Source organism: Ambystoma mexicanum, chromosome 10, assembly GCF_040938575.1.
Source record: "Ambystoma mexicanum isolate Mex_15411 chromosome 10, UKY_AmexF1_1, whole genome shotgun sequence".
NCBI classification, from domain to species: domain Eukaryota; kingdom Metazoa; phylum Chordata; class Amphibia; order Caudata; family Ambystomatidae; genus Ambystoma; species Ambystoma mexicanum.
In genome coordinates, this window is record NC_090932.1 from 543,381,628 (window position 1) to 543,398,414 (window position 16,787).

Here is a 16,787-nt window from a genome sequence, read left to right on the forward strand (position 1 = left end):
TCGCCCCTTTCTCCATGGTTGCCCACCTTCATGCACCCTCTCTTCCCATGTTACCCATCTCTGAACTTGTTGCCCCTGTCTCCATGGTTGCCCACCTTCATGCACCCTCTTCTCCCATGTGTTACCCACCCTCTGTTGCCTTGTGTTACCCATCACTGTTCTCCCACCCTGCACCCTCTCCTCCCATGTGTTACCCATCTCTGTCCTTGTTCCCCTGTCTCCATGGTTGCCCACCTTCATACACCCTCTCCTCCCATGTGTTACCCATCTCTGTCCTTGTTGCCCTCTCTCCATGGTTGCCCACCTTCATGCACCCTCTCTTCCCATGTGTTAACCATCTCTGACCTTGTTGTCCCCGTCTCCATGGTTGCCCACCTTCATGCGCCCTCTCCTCCCATGTGTTACCCACCCTCTGTTGCCTTGTGTTACCCATCACTGTTCTCCCACCCTGCACCCTCTCCGCCCATGTGTTACCAATCGCTGTCCTTGTTGCCCCTGTCTCCATGGTTGCCCACCTTCATACACCCTCTCCTCCCATGTGTTACTCATCTCTGTCCTTGTTGCCCTCTCTCCATGATTGCCCACCTTCATGCACCCTCTCTTCCCATGTCTTAACCATCTCTGACCTTGTTGTCCCTGTCTCCATGGTTGCCCACCTTCATGCACCCTCTCCTCCCATGTGTTACCCATCACTGTTCTCCCACCCTGCACCCTCTCCTCCCATGTGTTACCCATCTCTGTCCTTGTTGCCCCTGTCTCCATGGTTGCCCACCTTCATACACCCTCTCCTCCCATGTTTTACCCATCTCTGTCCTTGTTGCCCCTGTCTCCATGGTTGCCTACCTTCATGCACCCTCTCCTCCCATGTTACCCATCTCTGAACTTGTTGCACCTGTCTCCATGGTTGCCCACCTTCATGCACCCTCTTCTCCCATGTGTTACCCACCCTCTGTTGCCTTGTGTTACCCATCACTGTTCTCCCACCCTGCACCCTCTCCTCCCATGTTTTACCCATCTCTGTCCTTGTTGCCCCTGTCTCCATGGTTGCCCACCTTCATGCACCCTCTCCCCCATGTGTTACACACCCTCTGTTGCCTTGTGTTACACATCACTGTTCTCCCACCCTGCACCCTCTCCTCCCATGTTTTACCCATCTCTGTCCTTGTTGCCCCTGTCTACATGGTTGCTCACCTTCATACACCCTCTCCTCCCATGTGTTACTCATCTCTGTCCTTGTTGCCCGCTCTCCATGGTTGCCCACCTTCATGCACCCTCTCGTCCCATGTGTTAACCATATCTGACCTTGTCCCTGTCTCCATGGTTGCCCACCTTCATGCACCCTCTCCCCCCATGTGTTACCCAACCTCTGTTGCCTTGTGTTACCCATCACTGTTCTCCCACCCTGCACCCTCTCCTCCCATGTGTTACCCACCTCTGTCCTTGTTGCCCCTGTCTCCATGGTTGCCCACCTTCCTACACCCTCTCCTCCCATGTGTTACTCATCTCTGTCCTTGTTGCCCTGTCTCGATGGTTGCCCACCTTCATGCACCCTCTCTTCCCATGTGTTAACCATCTCTGACCTTGTTGCCCCTGTCTCCATGGTTGCCCACCTTCATGCACCCTCTCCTCCCATATGTTACCACCCTCTGTTTCCTTGTGTTACCCATCACTGTTCTCCCACCCTGCACCCCCTCCTCCCATGTGTTACCCATCTCTGTCCTTGTTGCCCCTGTCTCCATGGTTGCCCACCTTCATACACCCTCTCCTCTCATGTGTTACCCATCTCTGTCCTTCTTGCTCTCTCTCCATGGTTGCCCACCTTCATGCACCCTCTCTTCCCATGTGTTAACCATCTCTTACCGTGTTGTCCCTGTCTCCATGGTTGCCCACCTTCATGCACCCTCTCCCCCCATGTGTTACCCAACCTCTGTTTCCTTGTGTTACCCATCACTGTTCTCACACCCTGCACCCTCTCCTCCCATGTGTTACCCATCTCTGTCCTTGTTGCCCCTGTCTCCATGTTTGCCCACCTTCATACACCCTCTCCTCCCATGTGTTACTCATCTCTGTCCTTGTTGCCCTCTCTCCATGGTTGCCCACCTTCATGCACCCTCTCTTCCCATGTGTTAACCATATCTGACCTTGTCCCTGTCTCCATGGTTGCCCACCTTCATGCACCCTCTCCCCCCATGTGTTACCCAACCTCTGTTGCCTTGTGTTACCCATCACTGTTCTCCCACCCTGCACCCTCTCCTCCCATGTGTTACCCACCTTTGTCCTTGTTGCCCCTGTCTCCATGGTTGCCCATCTTCACACACCCTCTCCTCCCATGTGTTACTCATCTCTGTCCTTGTTGCCCTCTCTCGATGGTTGCCCACCTTCATGCACCCTCTCTTCCCATGTGTTAACCATCTCTGACCTTGTTGTCCCTGTCTCCATGGTTGCTCACCTTCATGCACCCTCTCCTCCCATATGTTACCACCCTCTGTTGCCTTGTGTTACCCATCACTGTTCTCCCACCCTGCACCCTCTCCTCCCATGTGTTACCCATCTCTGTCCTTGTGGCCCCTATCTCCATGGTTGCCCACCTTCATACACCCTCTCCTCCCATGTGTTACCCATCGCTGTCCTTGTTGCCCTCTCTCCATGGTTGCCCACCTTCATGCACCCTCTCTTCCCAAGTGTTAACCATCTCTGACCTTGTTGTCCCTGTCTCCATGGTTGCCCACCTTCATGCACCCTCTCTTCCCATGTTACCCATCTCTGAACTTGTTCCCCTGTCTCCACGGTTGCCCACCTTCATGCATCCTCTTCTCCCATGTGTTACCCATCCTCTGTTGCCTTGTGTTACCCATCACTGTTCTCCCACCCTGCACCCTCTCCTCCCATGTGTTACCCATCTCTGTCCTTGTTGCCCCTGTCTCCATGGTTGGCCACCTTCATACACCCTCTCCTCCCATGTGTTACTCATCTCTGTCCTTGTTGCCCTCTCTCCATGATTGCCCACCTTCATGCACCCTCTCTTCCCATGTGTTAACCATCTCTGACCTTGTTGTTCCTGTCTCCATGGTTGCCCACCTTCATGCACCCTCTCCTCCCATGTGTTACCCACCCTCTGTTGCCTTGTGTTACCCATCACTGTTCTCCCACCCTGCACCCTCTCTTCCCATGTGTTACCCATCTCTGTCCTTGTTGCCCCTGTCTCCATGGTTGCCCACCTTCATACACCCTCTCCTCCCATGTGTTACTCATCTCTGTCCTTGTTGCTCTCTCTCCATGGTTGCCCACCTTCATGCACCCTCTCTTCCCATGTGTTATCCATCTCTGACATTGTTGTCCCTGTCTCCATGGTTGCCCACCTTCATGCACCCTCTCCCCCCATGTGTTACCCAACCTCTGTTGCCTTGTGTTACCCATCACTGTTCTCACACCCTGCACCCTCTCCTCCCATGTGTTACCCATCTCTGTCCTTGTTGCCCCTGTCTCCATGGTTGCCCACCTTCATACACCATCTCCTCCCATGTGTTACTCATCTCGGTCCTTGTTGCCCTCTCTCCATGGTTGCCCACCTTCATGCACCCTCTCTTCCCAAGTGTTAACCATCTCTGACCTTGTCCCTGTCTCCATGGTTGCCCACCTTCATGCACCCTCTCCCCCCATGTGTTACCCAACCTCTGTTTCCTTGTGTTACCCATCACTGTTCTCCCACCCTGCACCCTCTCCTCCCATGTGTTACCCATCTCTGTCCTTGTTGCCCCTGTCTCCATGTTTGCCCACCTTCATACATCCTCTCCTCCCATGTGTTACTCATCTCTGTCCTTGTTGCCCTCTCTCCATGGTTGCCCACCTTCATGCACCCTCTCTTCCCATGTGTTAACCATCTCTGACCTTGTCCCTGTCTCCATGGTTGCCCACCTTCATGCACCCTCTCCCCCCATGTGTTACCCAACCTCTGTTGCCTTGTGTTACCCATCACTGTTCTCCCACCCTGCACCCTCTCCTCCCATGTGTTACCCACCTCTGTCCTTGTTGCCCCTGTCTCCATGGTTGCCCATCTTCATGCACCCTCTCTTCCCATGTGTTAACCATCTCTGACCTTGTTGTCCCTATCTCCATGGTTGCCCACCTTCATGCACCCTCTCTTCCCAAGTGTTAACCATCTCTGACCTTGTCCCTGTCTCCATGGTTGCCCACCTTCATGCACCCTCTCCTCCCATATGTTACCACCCTCTGTTGCCTTGTGTTACCCATCACTGTTCTCCCACCCTGCACCCTCTCCTCCCATGTGTTACCCATCTCTGTCCTTGTTGCCCCTGTCTCCATGGTTGCCCACCTTCATACACCCTCTCCTCCCATGTGTTACTCATCTCTGTCCTTGTTGCTCTTTCTCCATGGTTGCCCACCTTCATGCACCCTCTCTTCCCATGTGTTATCCATCCTCTGTTGCCTTGTGTTACCCATCACTGTTCTCCCAACCTGCACCCTCTCCTCCCATGTGTTACCCATCTCTGTCCTTGTTGCCCCTGTCTCCATGGTTGGCCACCTTCATACACCCTCTCCTCCCATGTTTTACTCATCTCTGTCCTTGTTGCCCTCTCTCCATGATTGCCCACCTTCATGCACCCTCTCTTCCCATGTGTTAACCATCTCTGACCTTGTTGTTCCTGTCTCCATGGTTGCCCACCTTCATGCACCCTCTCCTCCCATGTGTTACCCACCCTCTGTTGCCTTGTATTACCCATCACTGTTCTCCCACCCTGCACCCTCTCTTCCCATGTGTTACCCATCTCTGTCCTTGTTGCCCCTGTCTCCATGGTTGCTCACCTTCATACACCCTCTCCTCCCATGTGTTACTCATCTCTGTCCTTGTTGCTCTCTCTCCATGGTTGCCCACCTTCATGCACCCTCTCTTCCCATGTGTTATCCATCTCTGACATTGTTGTCCCTGTCTCCATGGTTGCCCACCTTCATTCACCCTCTCCCCCCATGTGTTACCCAACCTCTGTTGCCTTGTGTTACCCATCACTGTTCTCACACCCTGCACACTCTCCTCCCATGTGTTACCCATCTCTGTCCTTGTTGCCCCTGTCTCCATGGTTGCCCACCTTCATACACCATCTCCTCCCATGTGTTACTCATCTCGGTCCTTGTTGCCCTCTCTCCATGGTTGCCCACCTTCATGCACCCTCTCTTCCCAAGTGTTAACCATCTCTGACCTTGTCCCTGTCTCCATGGTTGCCCCCCTTCATGCACCCTCTCCTCCCATATGTTACCACCCTCTGTTGCCTTGTGTTACCCATCACTGTTCTCCCACCCTGCACCCTCTCCTCCCATGTGTTACCCATCTCTGTTGCCCCTGTCTCCATGGTTGCCCACCTTCATACACCCTCTCCTCCCATGTGTTACCCATCTCTGTCCTTGTTGCCCTCTCTCCATGGTTGCCCACCTTCATGCACCCTGTCCTCCCATGTGTTACCCACCCTCTGTTGCCTTGTGTTACCCATCACTGTTCTCCCACCCTGCACCCTCTCCTCCCATGTGTTACCCATCTCTGTCCTTGTTGCCCCTGTCTCCAAGGTTGCCCACCTTCATACACCCTCTCCTCCCATGTGTTACTCATCTCTGTCCTTGTTGCCCTCTCTCCATGGTTGCCCACCTTCATGCACCCTCTCTTCCCATGTGTTAACCATCTCTGACCTTGTTGTCCCTGTCTCCATGGTTGCCCACCTTCATGCACCCTCTTCCCCATGTGTTACCCAACCTCTGTTGCCTTGTGTTACCCATCACTGTTCTCCCACCCTGCACCCTCTCCTCCCATGTGTTACCCATCTCTGTCCTTGTTGCCCCTGTCTCCATGGTTGACCACCTTCATACACCCTCTCCTCCCATGTGTTACTCATCTATGTCCTTGTTGCCCTCTCTCCATGGTTGCCCACCTTCATGCACCCTCTCTTCCCATGTGTTAACCATCTCTGACCTTGTCCCTGTCTCCATGGTTGCCCACCTTCATGCACCCTCTCCCCCCATGTGTTACTCATCTCTGTCCTTGTTGCCCTCTCTCCATGGTTGTCCACCTTCATGCACCCTCTCTTCCCATGTGTTACCCATCTCTGTCCTTGTTGCCTTCTCTCGATGGTTGCCCACCTTCATGCACCCTCTCTTCCATTGTGTTAACCATCTCTGACCTTGTTGTCCCTATCTCCATGGTTGCCCACCTTCATGCACCCTCTCCTCCCATATGTTACCCAACCTCTGTTGCCTTGTGTTACCCATCACTGTTCTCCCACCCTGCACCCTCTCCTCCCATGTGTTACCCACCTCTGTCCTTGTTGCCCCTGTCTCCATGGTTGCCCACCTTCATACACCCTTTCCTCCCATGTGTTAACCAACCTCTGTTGCCTTGTGTTACCCATCACTGTTCTCCCACCCTGCACCCTCTCCTCCCATGTGTTACCCATCTCTGTCCTTGTTGCCCCTGTCTCCATGGTTGCCGACCTTCATACACTGTCTCCTCCCATGTGTTACTCATCTCTGTCCTTGTTGCCCTCTCTCCATGGTTGCCAGCCTTCATGCACCCTCTCTTCCCATGTGTTAACCATCTCTGACCTTGTCCCTGTCTCCATGGTTGCCCACCTTCATGCACCCTCTCCCCCCATGTGTTACCCAACCTCTGTTGCCTTGTGTTACCCATCACTGTTCTCCCACCCTGCACCCTCTCCTCCCATGTGTTACCCACCTCTGTCCTTGTTGCCCCTGTCTCCATGGTTGCCCACCTTCATACACCCTCTCCTCCCATGTGTTACTCATCTCTGTCCTTGTTGCCCTCTCTCGATGGTTGCCCACCTTCATGCACCCTCTCTTCCCATGTGTTAACCATCTCTGACCTTGTTGTCCCTGTCTCCATGGTTGCCCACCTTCATACACCCTCTCCTCCCATATGTTACCACCCTCTGTTGCCTTGTGTTACCCATCACTGTTCTCCCACCCTGCACCCTCTCCTCCCATGTGTTACCCATCTCTGTCCTTGTTGCCCCTGTTTCCATGGTTGCCCACCTTCATACACCCTCTCCTCCCATGTGTTACCCATCTCTGTCCTTGTTGCCCTCTCTCCATGGTTGCCCACCTTCATGCACCCTCTCTTCCCATGTGTTAACCATCTCTGACCTTGTTGTCCCTGTCTCCATGGTTGCCCACCTTCATGCACCCTGTCCTCCCATGTGTTACCCATCTCTGTCCTTGTTGCCCCTGTCTCCATGGTTGCCCACCTTCATGCACCCTCTCTTCCCATGTTACCCATCTCTGAACTTGTTGCCCCTGTCTCCATGGTTGCCCACCTTCATGCACCCTCTTCTCCCATGTGTTACCCACCCTCTGTTGCCTTGTGTTACCCATCACTGTTCTCCCACCCTGCACCCTCTCCTCCCATGTGTTACCCATCTCTGTCCTTGTTGCCCCTGTCTCCATGGTTGCCCACCTTCATACACCCTCTCCTCCCATGTGTTACTCATCTCTGTCCTTGTTGCTCTCTCTCCATGGTTGCCCACCTTCATGCACCCTCTCTTCCCATGTGTTATCCATCTCTGACATTGTTGTCCCTGTCTCCATGGTTGCCCACCTTCATGCACCCTCTCCCCCCATGTGTTACCCAACCTCTGTTGCCTTGTGTTACCCATCACTGTTCTCACACCCTGCACCCTCTCCTCCCATGTGTTACCCATCTCTGTCCTTGTTGCCCCTGTCTCCATGGTTGCCCACCTTCATACACCATCTCCTCCCATGTGTTACTCATCTCGGTCCTTGTTGCCCTCTCTCCATGGTTGCCCACCTTCATGCACCCTCTCTTCCCAAGTGTTAACCATCTCTGACCTTGTCCCTGTCTCCATGGTTGCCCACCTTCATGCACCCTCTCCTCCCATATGTTACCACCCTCTGTTGCCTTGTTTTACCCATCACTGTTCTCCCACCCTGCACCCTCTCCTCCCATGTGTTACCCATCTCTGTCCTTGTTGCCCCTGTCTCCATGGTTGCCCACCCATGTGTTACCCATCTCTGTCCTTGTTGCCCTCTCTCCATGGTTGCCCACCTTCATGCACCCTGTCCTCCCATGTGTTACCCACCCTCTGTTGCCTTGTGTTACCCATCACTGTTCTCCCACCCTGCACCCTCTCCTCCCATGTGTTACCCATCTCTGTCCTTGTTGCCCCTGTCTCCAAGGTTGCCCACCTTCATACACCCTCTCCTCCCATGTGTTACTCATCTCTGTCCTTGTTGCCCTCTCTCCGTGGTTGCCCACCTTCATGCACCCTCTCTTCCCATGTGTTAACCATCTCTGACCTTGTTGTCCCTGTCTCCATGGTTGCCCACCTTCATGCACCCTCTCCTCCCATGTGTTACCCACCCTCTGTTGCCTTGTGTTACCCATCACTGTTCTCCCACCCTGCACCCTCTCCTCCCATGTGTTACCCATCTCTGTCCTTGTTGCCCCTGTCTCCATGGTTGCCCACCTTCATACACTCTCTCCTCCCATGTGTTACTCATCTCTGTCCTTGTTGCCCTCTCTCCATGGTTGCCCACCTTCATGCACCCTCTCTTCCCATGTGTTAACCATTTCTGACCTTGTTGTCCCTGTCTCCATGGTTGCCCACCTTCATGCACCCTCTTCCCCATGTGTTACCCAACCTCTGTTGCCTTGTGTTACCCATCACTGTTCTCCCACCCTGCACCCTCTCCTCCCATGTGTTACCCATCTCTGTCCTTGTTGCCCCTGTCTCCATGGTTGCCCACCTTCATACACCCTCTCCTCCCATGTGTTACTCATCTCTGTCCTTGTTGACCTCTCTCCATGGTTGCCCACCTTCATGCACCCTCTCTTCCCATGTGTTAACCATCTCTGACCTTGTCCCTGTCTCCATGGTTGCCCACCTTCATGCACCCTCTCCCCCCATGTGTTACTCATCTCTGTCCTTGTTGCCCTCTCTCCATGGTTGCCCACCTTCATGCACCCTCTCTTCCCATGTGTTACCCATCTCTGTCCTTGTTGCCTTCTCTCGATGGTTGCCCACCTTCATGCACCCTCTCTTCCATTGTGTTAACCATCTCTGACCTTGTTGTCCCTATCTCCATGGTTGCCCACCTTCATGCACCCTCTCCTCCCATATGTTACCCAACCTCTGTTGCCTTGTGTTACCCATCACTGTTCTCCCACCCTGCACCCTCTCCTCCCATGTGTTACCCACCTCTGTCCTTGTTGCCCCTGTCTCCATGGTTGCCCACCTTCATACACCCTCTCCTCCCATGTGTTACTCATCTCTGTCCTTGTTGCCCTCTCTCGATGGTTGCCCACCTTCATGCACCCTCTCTTCCCATGTGTTAACCAACCTCTGTTGCCTTGTGTTACCCATCACTGTTCTCCCACCCTGCACCCTCTCCTCCCATGTGTTACCCATCTCTGTCCTTGTTGCCCCTGTCTCCATGGTTGCCGACCTTCATACACCATCTCCTCCCATGTGTTACTCATCTCTGTCCTTGTTGCCCTCTCTCCATGGTTGCCAGCCTTATTGCACCCTCTCTTCCCATGTGTTAACCATCTCTGACCTTGTCCCTGTCTCCATGGTTGCCCACCTTCATGCACCCTCTCCCCCCATGTGTTACCCAACCTCTGTTGCCTTGTGTTACCCATCACTGTTCTCCCACCCTGCACCCTCTCCTCCCATGTGTTACCCACCTCTTTCCTTGTTGCCCCTGTCTCCATGGTTGCCCACCTTCATACACCCTCTCCTCCCATGTGTTACTCATCTCTGTCCTTGTTGCCCTCTCTCGATGGTTGCCCACCTTCATGCACCCTCTCTTCCCATGTGTTAACCATCTCTGACCTTGTTGTCCCTGTCTCCATGGTTGCCCACCTTCATACACCCTCTCCTCCCATATGTTACCACCCTCTGTTGCCTTGTGTTACCCATCACTGTTCTCCCACCCTGCACCCTCTCCTCCCATGTGTTACCCATCTCTGTCCTTGTTGCCCCTGTTTCCATGGTTGCCCACCTTCATACACCCTCTCCTCCCATGTGTTACCCATCTCTGTCCTTGTTGCCCTCTCTCCATGGTTGCCCACCTTCATGCACCCTCTCTTCCCATGTGTTAACCATCTCTGACCTTGTTGTCCCTGTCTCCATGGTTGCCCACCTTCATGCACCCTGTCCTCCCATGTGTTACCCATCTATGTCCTTGTTGCCCCTGTCTCCATGGTTGCCCACCTTCATGCACCCTCTCTTCCCATGTTACCCATCTCTGAACTTGTTGCCCCTGTCTCCATGGTTGCCCACCTTCATGCACCCTCTTCTCCCATGTGTTACCCACCCTCTGTTGCCTTGTGTTACCCATCACTGTTCTCCCACCCTGCACCCTCTCCTCCCATGTGTTACCCATCTCTGTCCTTGTTGCCCCTGTCTCCATGGTTGCCCACCTTCATACACCCTCTCCTCCCATGTGTTACTCATCTCTGTCCTTGTTGCCCTCTCTCCATGGTTGCCCACCTTCATGCACCCTCTCTTCCCATGTGTTAACCATCTCTGACCTTGTTGTCCCTGTCTCCATGGTTGCCCACCTTCATGCGCCCTCTCCTCCCATGTGTTACCCACCCTCTGTTGCCTTGTGTTACCCATCACTGTTCTCCCACCCTGCACCCTCTCCGCCCATGTGTTACCCATCTCTGTCCTTGTTGCCCCTGTCTCCATGGTTGCCCACCTTCATACACCCTCTCCTCCCATGTGTTACTCATCTCTGTCCTTGTTGCCCTCTCTCCATGATTGCCCACCTTCATGCACCCTCTCTTCCCATGTCTTAACCATCTCTGACCTTGTTGTCCCTGTCTCCATGGTTGCCCACCTTCATGCACCCTCTCCTCCCATGTGTTACCCATCACTGTTCTCCCACCCTGCACCCTCTCCTCCCATGTGTTACCCATCTCTGTCCTTGTTGCCCCTGTCTCCATGGTTGCCCACCTTCATACACCCTCTCCTCCCATGTATTACCCATCTCTGTCCTTGTTGCCCCTGTCTCCATGGTTGCCCACCTTCATGCACCCTCTCCTCCCATGTTACCCATCTCTGAACTTGTTGCACCTGTCTCCATGGTTGCCCACCTTCATGCACCCTCTTCTCCCATGTGTTACCCACCCTCTGTTGCCTTGTGTTACCCATCACTGTTCTCCCACCCTGCACCCTCTCCTCCCATGTTTTACCCATCTCTGTCCTTGTTGCCCCTGTCTCCATGGTTGCCCACCTTCATGCACCCTCTCCCCCATGTGTTACCCACCCTCTGTTGCCTTGTGTTACCCATCACTGTTCTCCCACCCTGCACCCTCTCCTCCCATGTGTTACCCATCTCTGTCCTTGTTGCCCCTGTCTCCATGGTTGCTCACCTTCATACACCCTCTCCTCCCATGTGTTACTCATCTCTGTCCTTGTTGCCCTCTCTCCATGGTTGCCCACCTTCATGCACCCTCTCTTCCCATGTGTTAACCATCTCTGACCTTGTTGTCCCTGTCTCCATGGTTGCCCACCTTCATGCACCCTCTCCCCCCATGTGTTACCCACCCTCTGTTGCCTTGTGTTACCCATCACTGTTCTCCCACCCTGCACCCTCTCCTCCCATGTGTTACCCATCTCTGTCCTTGTTGCCCCTGTCTCCATGGTTGCTCACCTTCATACACCCTCTCCTCCCATGTGTTACTCATCTCTGTCCTTGTTGCCCGCTCTCCATGGTTGCCCACCTTCATGCACCCTCTCGTCCCATGTGTTAACCTTATCTGACCTTGTCCCTGTCTCCATGGTTGCCCACCTTCATGCACCCTCTCCCCCCATGTGTTACCCAACCTCTGTTGCCTTGTGTTACCCATCACTGTTCTCCCACCCTGCACCCTCTCCTCCCATGTGTTACCCACCTCTGTCCTGGTTGCCCCTGTCTCCATGGTTGCCCACCTTCCTACACCCTCTCCTCCCATGTGTTACTCATCTCTGTCCTTGTTGCCCTGTCTCGATGGTTGCCCACCTTCATGCACCCTCTCCTCCCATATGTTACCACCCTCTGTTTCCTTGTGTTACCCATCACTGTTCTCCCACCCTGCACCCCCTCCTCCCATGTGTTACCCATCTCTGTCCTTGTTGCCCCTGTCTCCATGGTTGCCCACCTTCATACACCCTCTCCTCCCATGTGTTACCCATTTCTGTCCTTCTTGCTCTCTCTCCATGGTTGCCCACCTTCATGCACCCTCTCTTCCCATGTGTTAACCATCTCTTACCGTGTTGTCCCTGTCTCCATGGTTGCCCACCTTCATGCACCCTCTCCCACCATGTGTTACCCAACCTCTGTTTCCTTGTGTTACCCATCACTGTTCTCACACCCTGCACCCTCTCCTCCCATGTGTTACCCATCTCTGTCCTTGTTGCCCCTGTCTCCATGTTTGCCCACCTTCATACACCCTCTCCTCCCATGTGTTACTCATCTCTGTCCTTGTTGCCCTCTCTCCATGGTTGCCCACCTTCATGCACCCTCTCTTCCCATGTGTTAACCATCTCTGACCTTGTCCCTGTCTCCATGGTTGCCCACCTTCATGCACCCTCTCCCCCCATGTGTTACCCAACCTCTGTTGCCTTGTGTTACCCATCACTGTTCTCCCACCCTGCACCCTCTCCTCCCATGTGTTACCCACCTTTGCCCTTGTTGCCCCTGTCTCCATGGTTGCCCATCTTCATACACCCTCTCCTCCCATGTGTTACTCATCTCTGTCCTTGTTGCCCTCTCTCGATGGTTGCCCACCTTCATGCACCCTCTCTTCCCATGTGTTAACCATCTCTGACCTTGTTGTCCCTGTCTCCATGGTTGCTCACCTTCATGCACCCTCTCCTCCCATATGTTACCACCCTCTGTTGCCTTGTGTTACCCATCACTGTTCTCCCACCCTGCACCCTCTCCTCCCATGTGTTACCCATCTCTGTCCTTGTGGCCCCTATCTCCATGGTTGCCCACCTTCATACACCCTCTCCTCCCATGTGTTACCCATCGCTGTCCTTGTTGCCCTCTCTCCATGGTTGCCCACCTTCATGCACCCTCTCTTCCCAAGTGTTAACCATCTCTGACCTTGTTGTCCCTGTCTCCATGGTTGCCCACCTTCATGCACCCTCTCTTCCCATGTTACCCATCTCTGAACTTGTTCCCCTGTCTCCACGGTTGCCCACCTTCATGCACCCTCTTCTCCCATGTGTTACCCATCCTCTGTTGCCTTGTGTTACCCATCACTGTTCTCCCACCCTGCACCCTCTCCTCCCATGTGTTACCCATCTCTGTCCTTGTTGCCCCTGTCTCCATGGTTGGCCACCTTCATACACCCTCTCCTCCCATGTGTTACCCATCGCTGTCCTTGTTGCCCTCTCTCCATGGTTGCCCACCTTCATGCACCCTCTCTTCCCAAGTGTTAACCATCTCTGACCTTGTTGTCCATGTCTCCATGGTTGCCCACCTTCATGCACCCTCTCTTCCCATGTTACCCATCTCTGAACTTGTTCCCCTGTCTCCACGGTTGCCCACCTTCATGCACCCTCTTCTCCCATGTGTTACCCATCCTCTGTTGCCTTGTGTTACCCATCACTGTTCTCCCACCCTGCACCCTCTCCTCCCATGTGTTACCCATCTCTGTCCTTGTTGCCCCTGTCTCCATGGTTGGCCACCTTCATACACCCTCTCCTCCCATGTGTTACTCATCTCTGTCCTTGTTGCCCTCTCTCCATGATTGCCCACCTTCATGCACCCTCTCTTCCCATGTGTTAACCATCTCTGACCTTGTTGTTCCTGTCTCCATGGTTGCCCACCTTCATGCACCCTCTCCTCCCATGTGTTACCCACCCTCTGTTGCCTTGTGTTACCCATCACTGTTCTCCCACCCTGCACCCTCTCTTCCCATGTGTTACCCATCTCTGTCCTTGTTGCCCCTGTCTCCATGGTTGCCCACCTTCATACACCCTCTCCTCCCATGTGTTACTCATCTCTGTCCTTGTTGCTCTCTCTCCATGGTTGCCCACCTTCATGCACCCTCTCTTCCCATGTGTTATCCATCTCTGACATTGTTGTCCCTGTCTCCATGGTTGCCCACCTTCATGCACCCTCTCCCCCCATGTGTTACCCAACCTCTGTTGCCTTGTGTTACCCATCACTGTTCTCACACCCTGCACCCTCTCCTCCCATGTGTTACCCATCTCTGTCCTTGTTGCCCCTGTCTCCATGGTTGCCCACCTTCATACACCATCTCCTCCCATGTGTTACTCATCTCGGTCCTTGTTGCCCTCTCTCCATGGTTGCCCACCTTCATGCACCCTCTCTTCCCAAGTGTTAACCATCTCTGACCTTGTCCCTGTCTCCATGGTTGACCACCTTCATGCACCCTCTCCCCCCATGTGTTACCCAACCTCTGTTTCCTTGTGTTACCCATCACTGTTCTCCCACCCTGCACCCTCTCCTCCCATGTGTTACCCATCTCTGTCCTTGTTGCCCCTGTCTCCATGTTTGCCCACCTTCATACACCCTCTCCTCCCATGTGTTACTCATCTCTGTCCTTGTTGCCCTCTCTCCATGGTTGCCCACCTTCATGCACCCTCTCTTCCCATGTGTTAACCATCTCTGACCTTGTCCCTGTCTCCATGGTTGGCCACCTTCATACACCCTCTCCTCCCATGTATTACTCATCTCTGTCCTTGTTGCCCTCTCTCCATGATTGCCCACCTTCATGCACCCTCTCTTCCCACGTGTTAACCATCTCTGACCTTGTTGTTCCTGTCTCCATGGTTGCCCACCTTCATGCACCCTCTCCTCCCATGTGTTACCCACCCTCTGTTGCCTTGTGTTACCCATCACTGTTCTCCCACCCTGCACCCTCTCTTCCCATGTGTTACCCATCTCTGTCCTTGTTGCCCCTGTCTCCATGGTTGCCCACCTTCATACACCCTCTCCTCCCATGTGTTACTCATCTCTGTCCTTGTTGCTCTCTCTCCATGGTTGCCCACCTTCATGCACCCTCTCTTCCCATGCGTTATCCATCTCTGACATTGTTGTCCCTGTCTCCATGGTTGCCCACCTTCATGCACCCTCTCCCCCCATGTGTTACCCAACCTCTGTTGCCTTGTGTTACCCATCACTGTTCTCACACCCTGCACCCTCTCCTCCCATGTGTTACCCATCTCTGTCCTTGTTGCCCCTGTCTCCATGGTTGCCCACCTTCATACACCATCTCCTCCCATGTGTTACTCATCTCGGTCCTTGTTGCCCTCTCTCCATGGTTGCCCACCTTCATGCACCCTCTCTTCCCAAGTGTTAACCATCTCTGACCTTGTCCCTGTCTCCATGGTTGACCACCTTCATGCACCCTCTCCCCCCATGTGTTACCCAACCTCTGTTTCCTTGTGTTACCCATCACTGTTCTCCCACCCTGCACCCTCTCCTCCCATGTGTTACCCATCTCTGTCCTTGTTGCCCCTGTCTCCATGTTTGCCCACCTTCATACACCCTCTCCTCCCATGTGTTACTCATCTCTGTCCTTGTTGCCCTCTCTCCATGGTTGCCCACCTTCATGCACCCTCTCTTCCCATGTGTTAACCATCTCTGACCTTGTCCCTGTCTCCATGGTTGCCCACCTTCATGCACCCTCTCCCCCCATGTGTTACCCAACCTCTGTTGCCTTGTGTTACCCATCACTGTTCTCCCACCCTGCACCCTCTCCTCCCATGTGTTACCCACCTCTGTCCTTGTTGCCCCTGTCTCCATGGTTGCCCATCTTCATACTCCCTCTCCTCCCATGTGTTACTCATCTCTGTCCTTGTTGCCCTCTCTCGATGGTTGCCCACCTTCATGCACCCTCTCTTCCCATGTGTTAACCATCTCTGACCTTGTTGTCCCTGTCTCCATGGTTGCCCACCTTCATGCACCATCTCCTCCCATGTGTTACTCATCTCGTTCCTTGTTGACCTCTCTCCATGGTTGCCCACCTTCATGCACCCTCTCTTCCCAAGTGTTAACCATCTCTGACCTTGTCCCTGTCTCCATGGTTGCCCACCTTCATGCACCCTCTCCTCCCATATGTTACCACCCTCTGTTGCCTTGTGTTACCCATCACTGTTCTCCCACCCTGCACCCTCTCCTCCCATGTGTTACCCATCTCTGTCCTTGTTGCCCCTGTCTCCATGGTTGCCCACCTTCATACACCCTCTCCTCCCATGTGTTACTCATCTCTGTCCTTGTTGCTCTCTCTCCATGGTTGCCCACCTTCATGCACCCTCTCTTCCCATGTGTTATCCATCCTCTGTTGCCTTGTGTTACCCATCACTGTTCTCCCACCCTGCACAATCTCCTCCCATGTGTTACCCATCTCTGTCCTTGTTGCCCCTGTCTCCATGGTTGGCCACCTTCATACACCCTCTCCTCCCATGTTTTACTTATCTCTGTCCTTGTTGCCCTCTCTCCATGATTGCCCACCTTCATGCACCCTCTCTTCCCATGTGTTAACCATCTCTGACCTTGTTGTTCCTGTCTCCATGGTTGCCCACCTTCATACACCCTCTCCTCCCATGTGTTACCCACCCTCTGTTGCCTTGTATTACCCATCACTGTTCTCCCACCCTGCACCCTCTCTTCCCATGTGTTACCCATCTCTGTCCTTGTTGCCCCTGTCTCCATGGTTGCCCACCTTCATACACCCTCTCCTCCCATGTGTTACTCATCTCTGTCCTTGTTGCTCTCTCTCC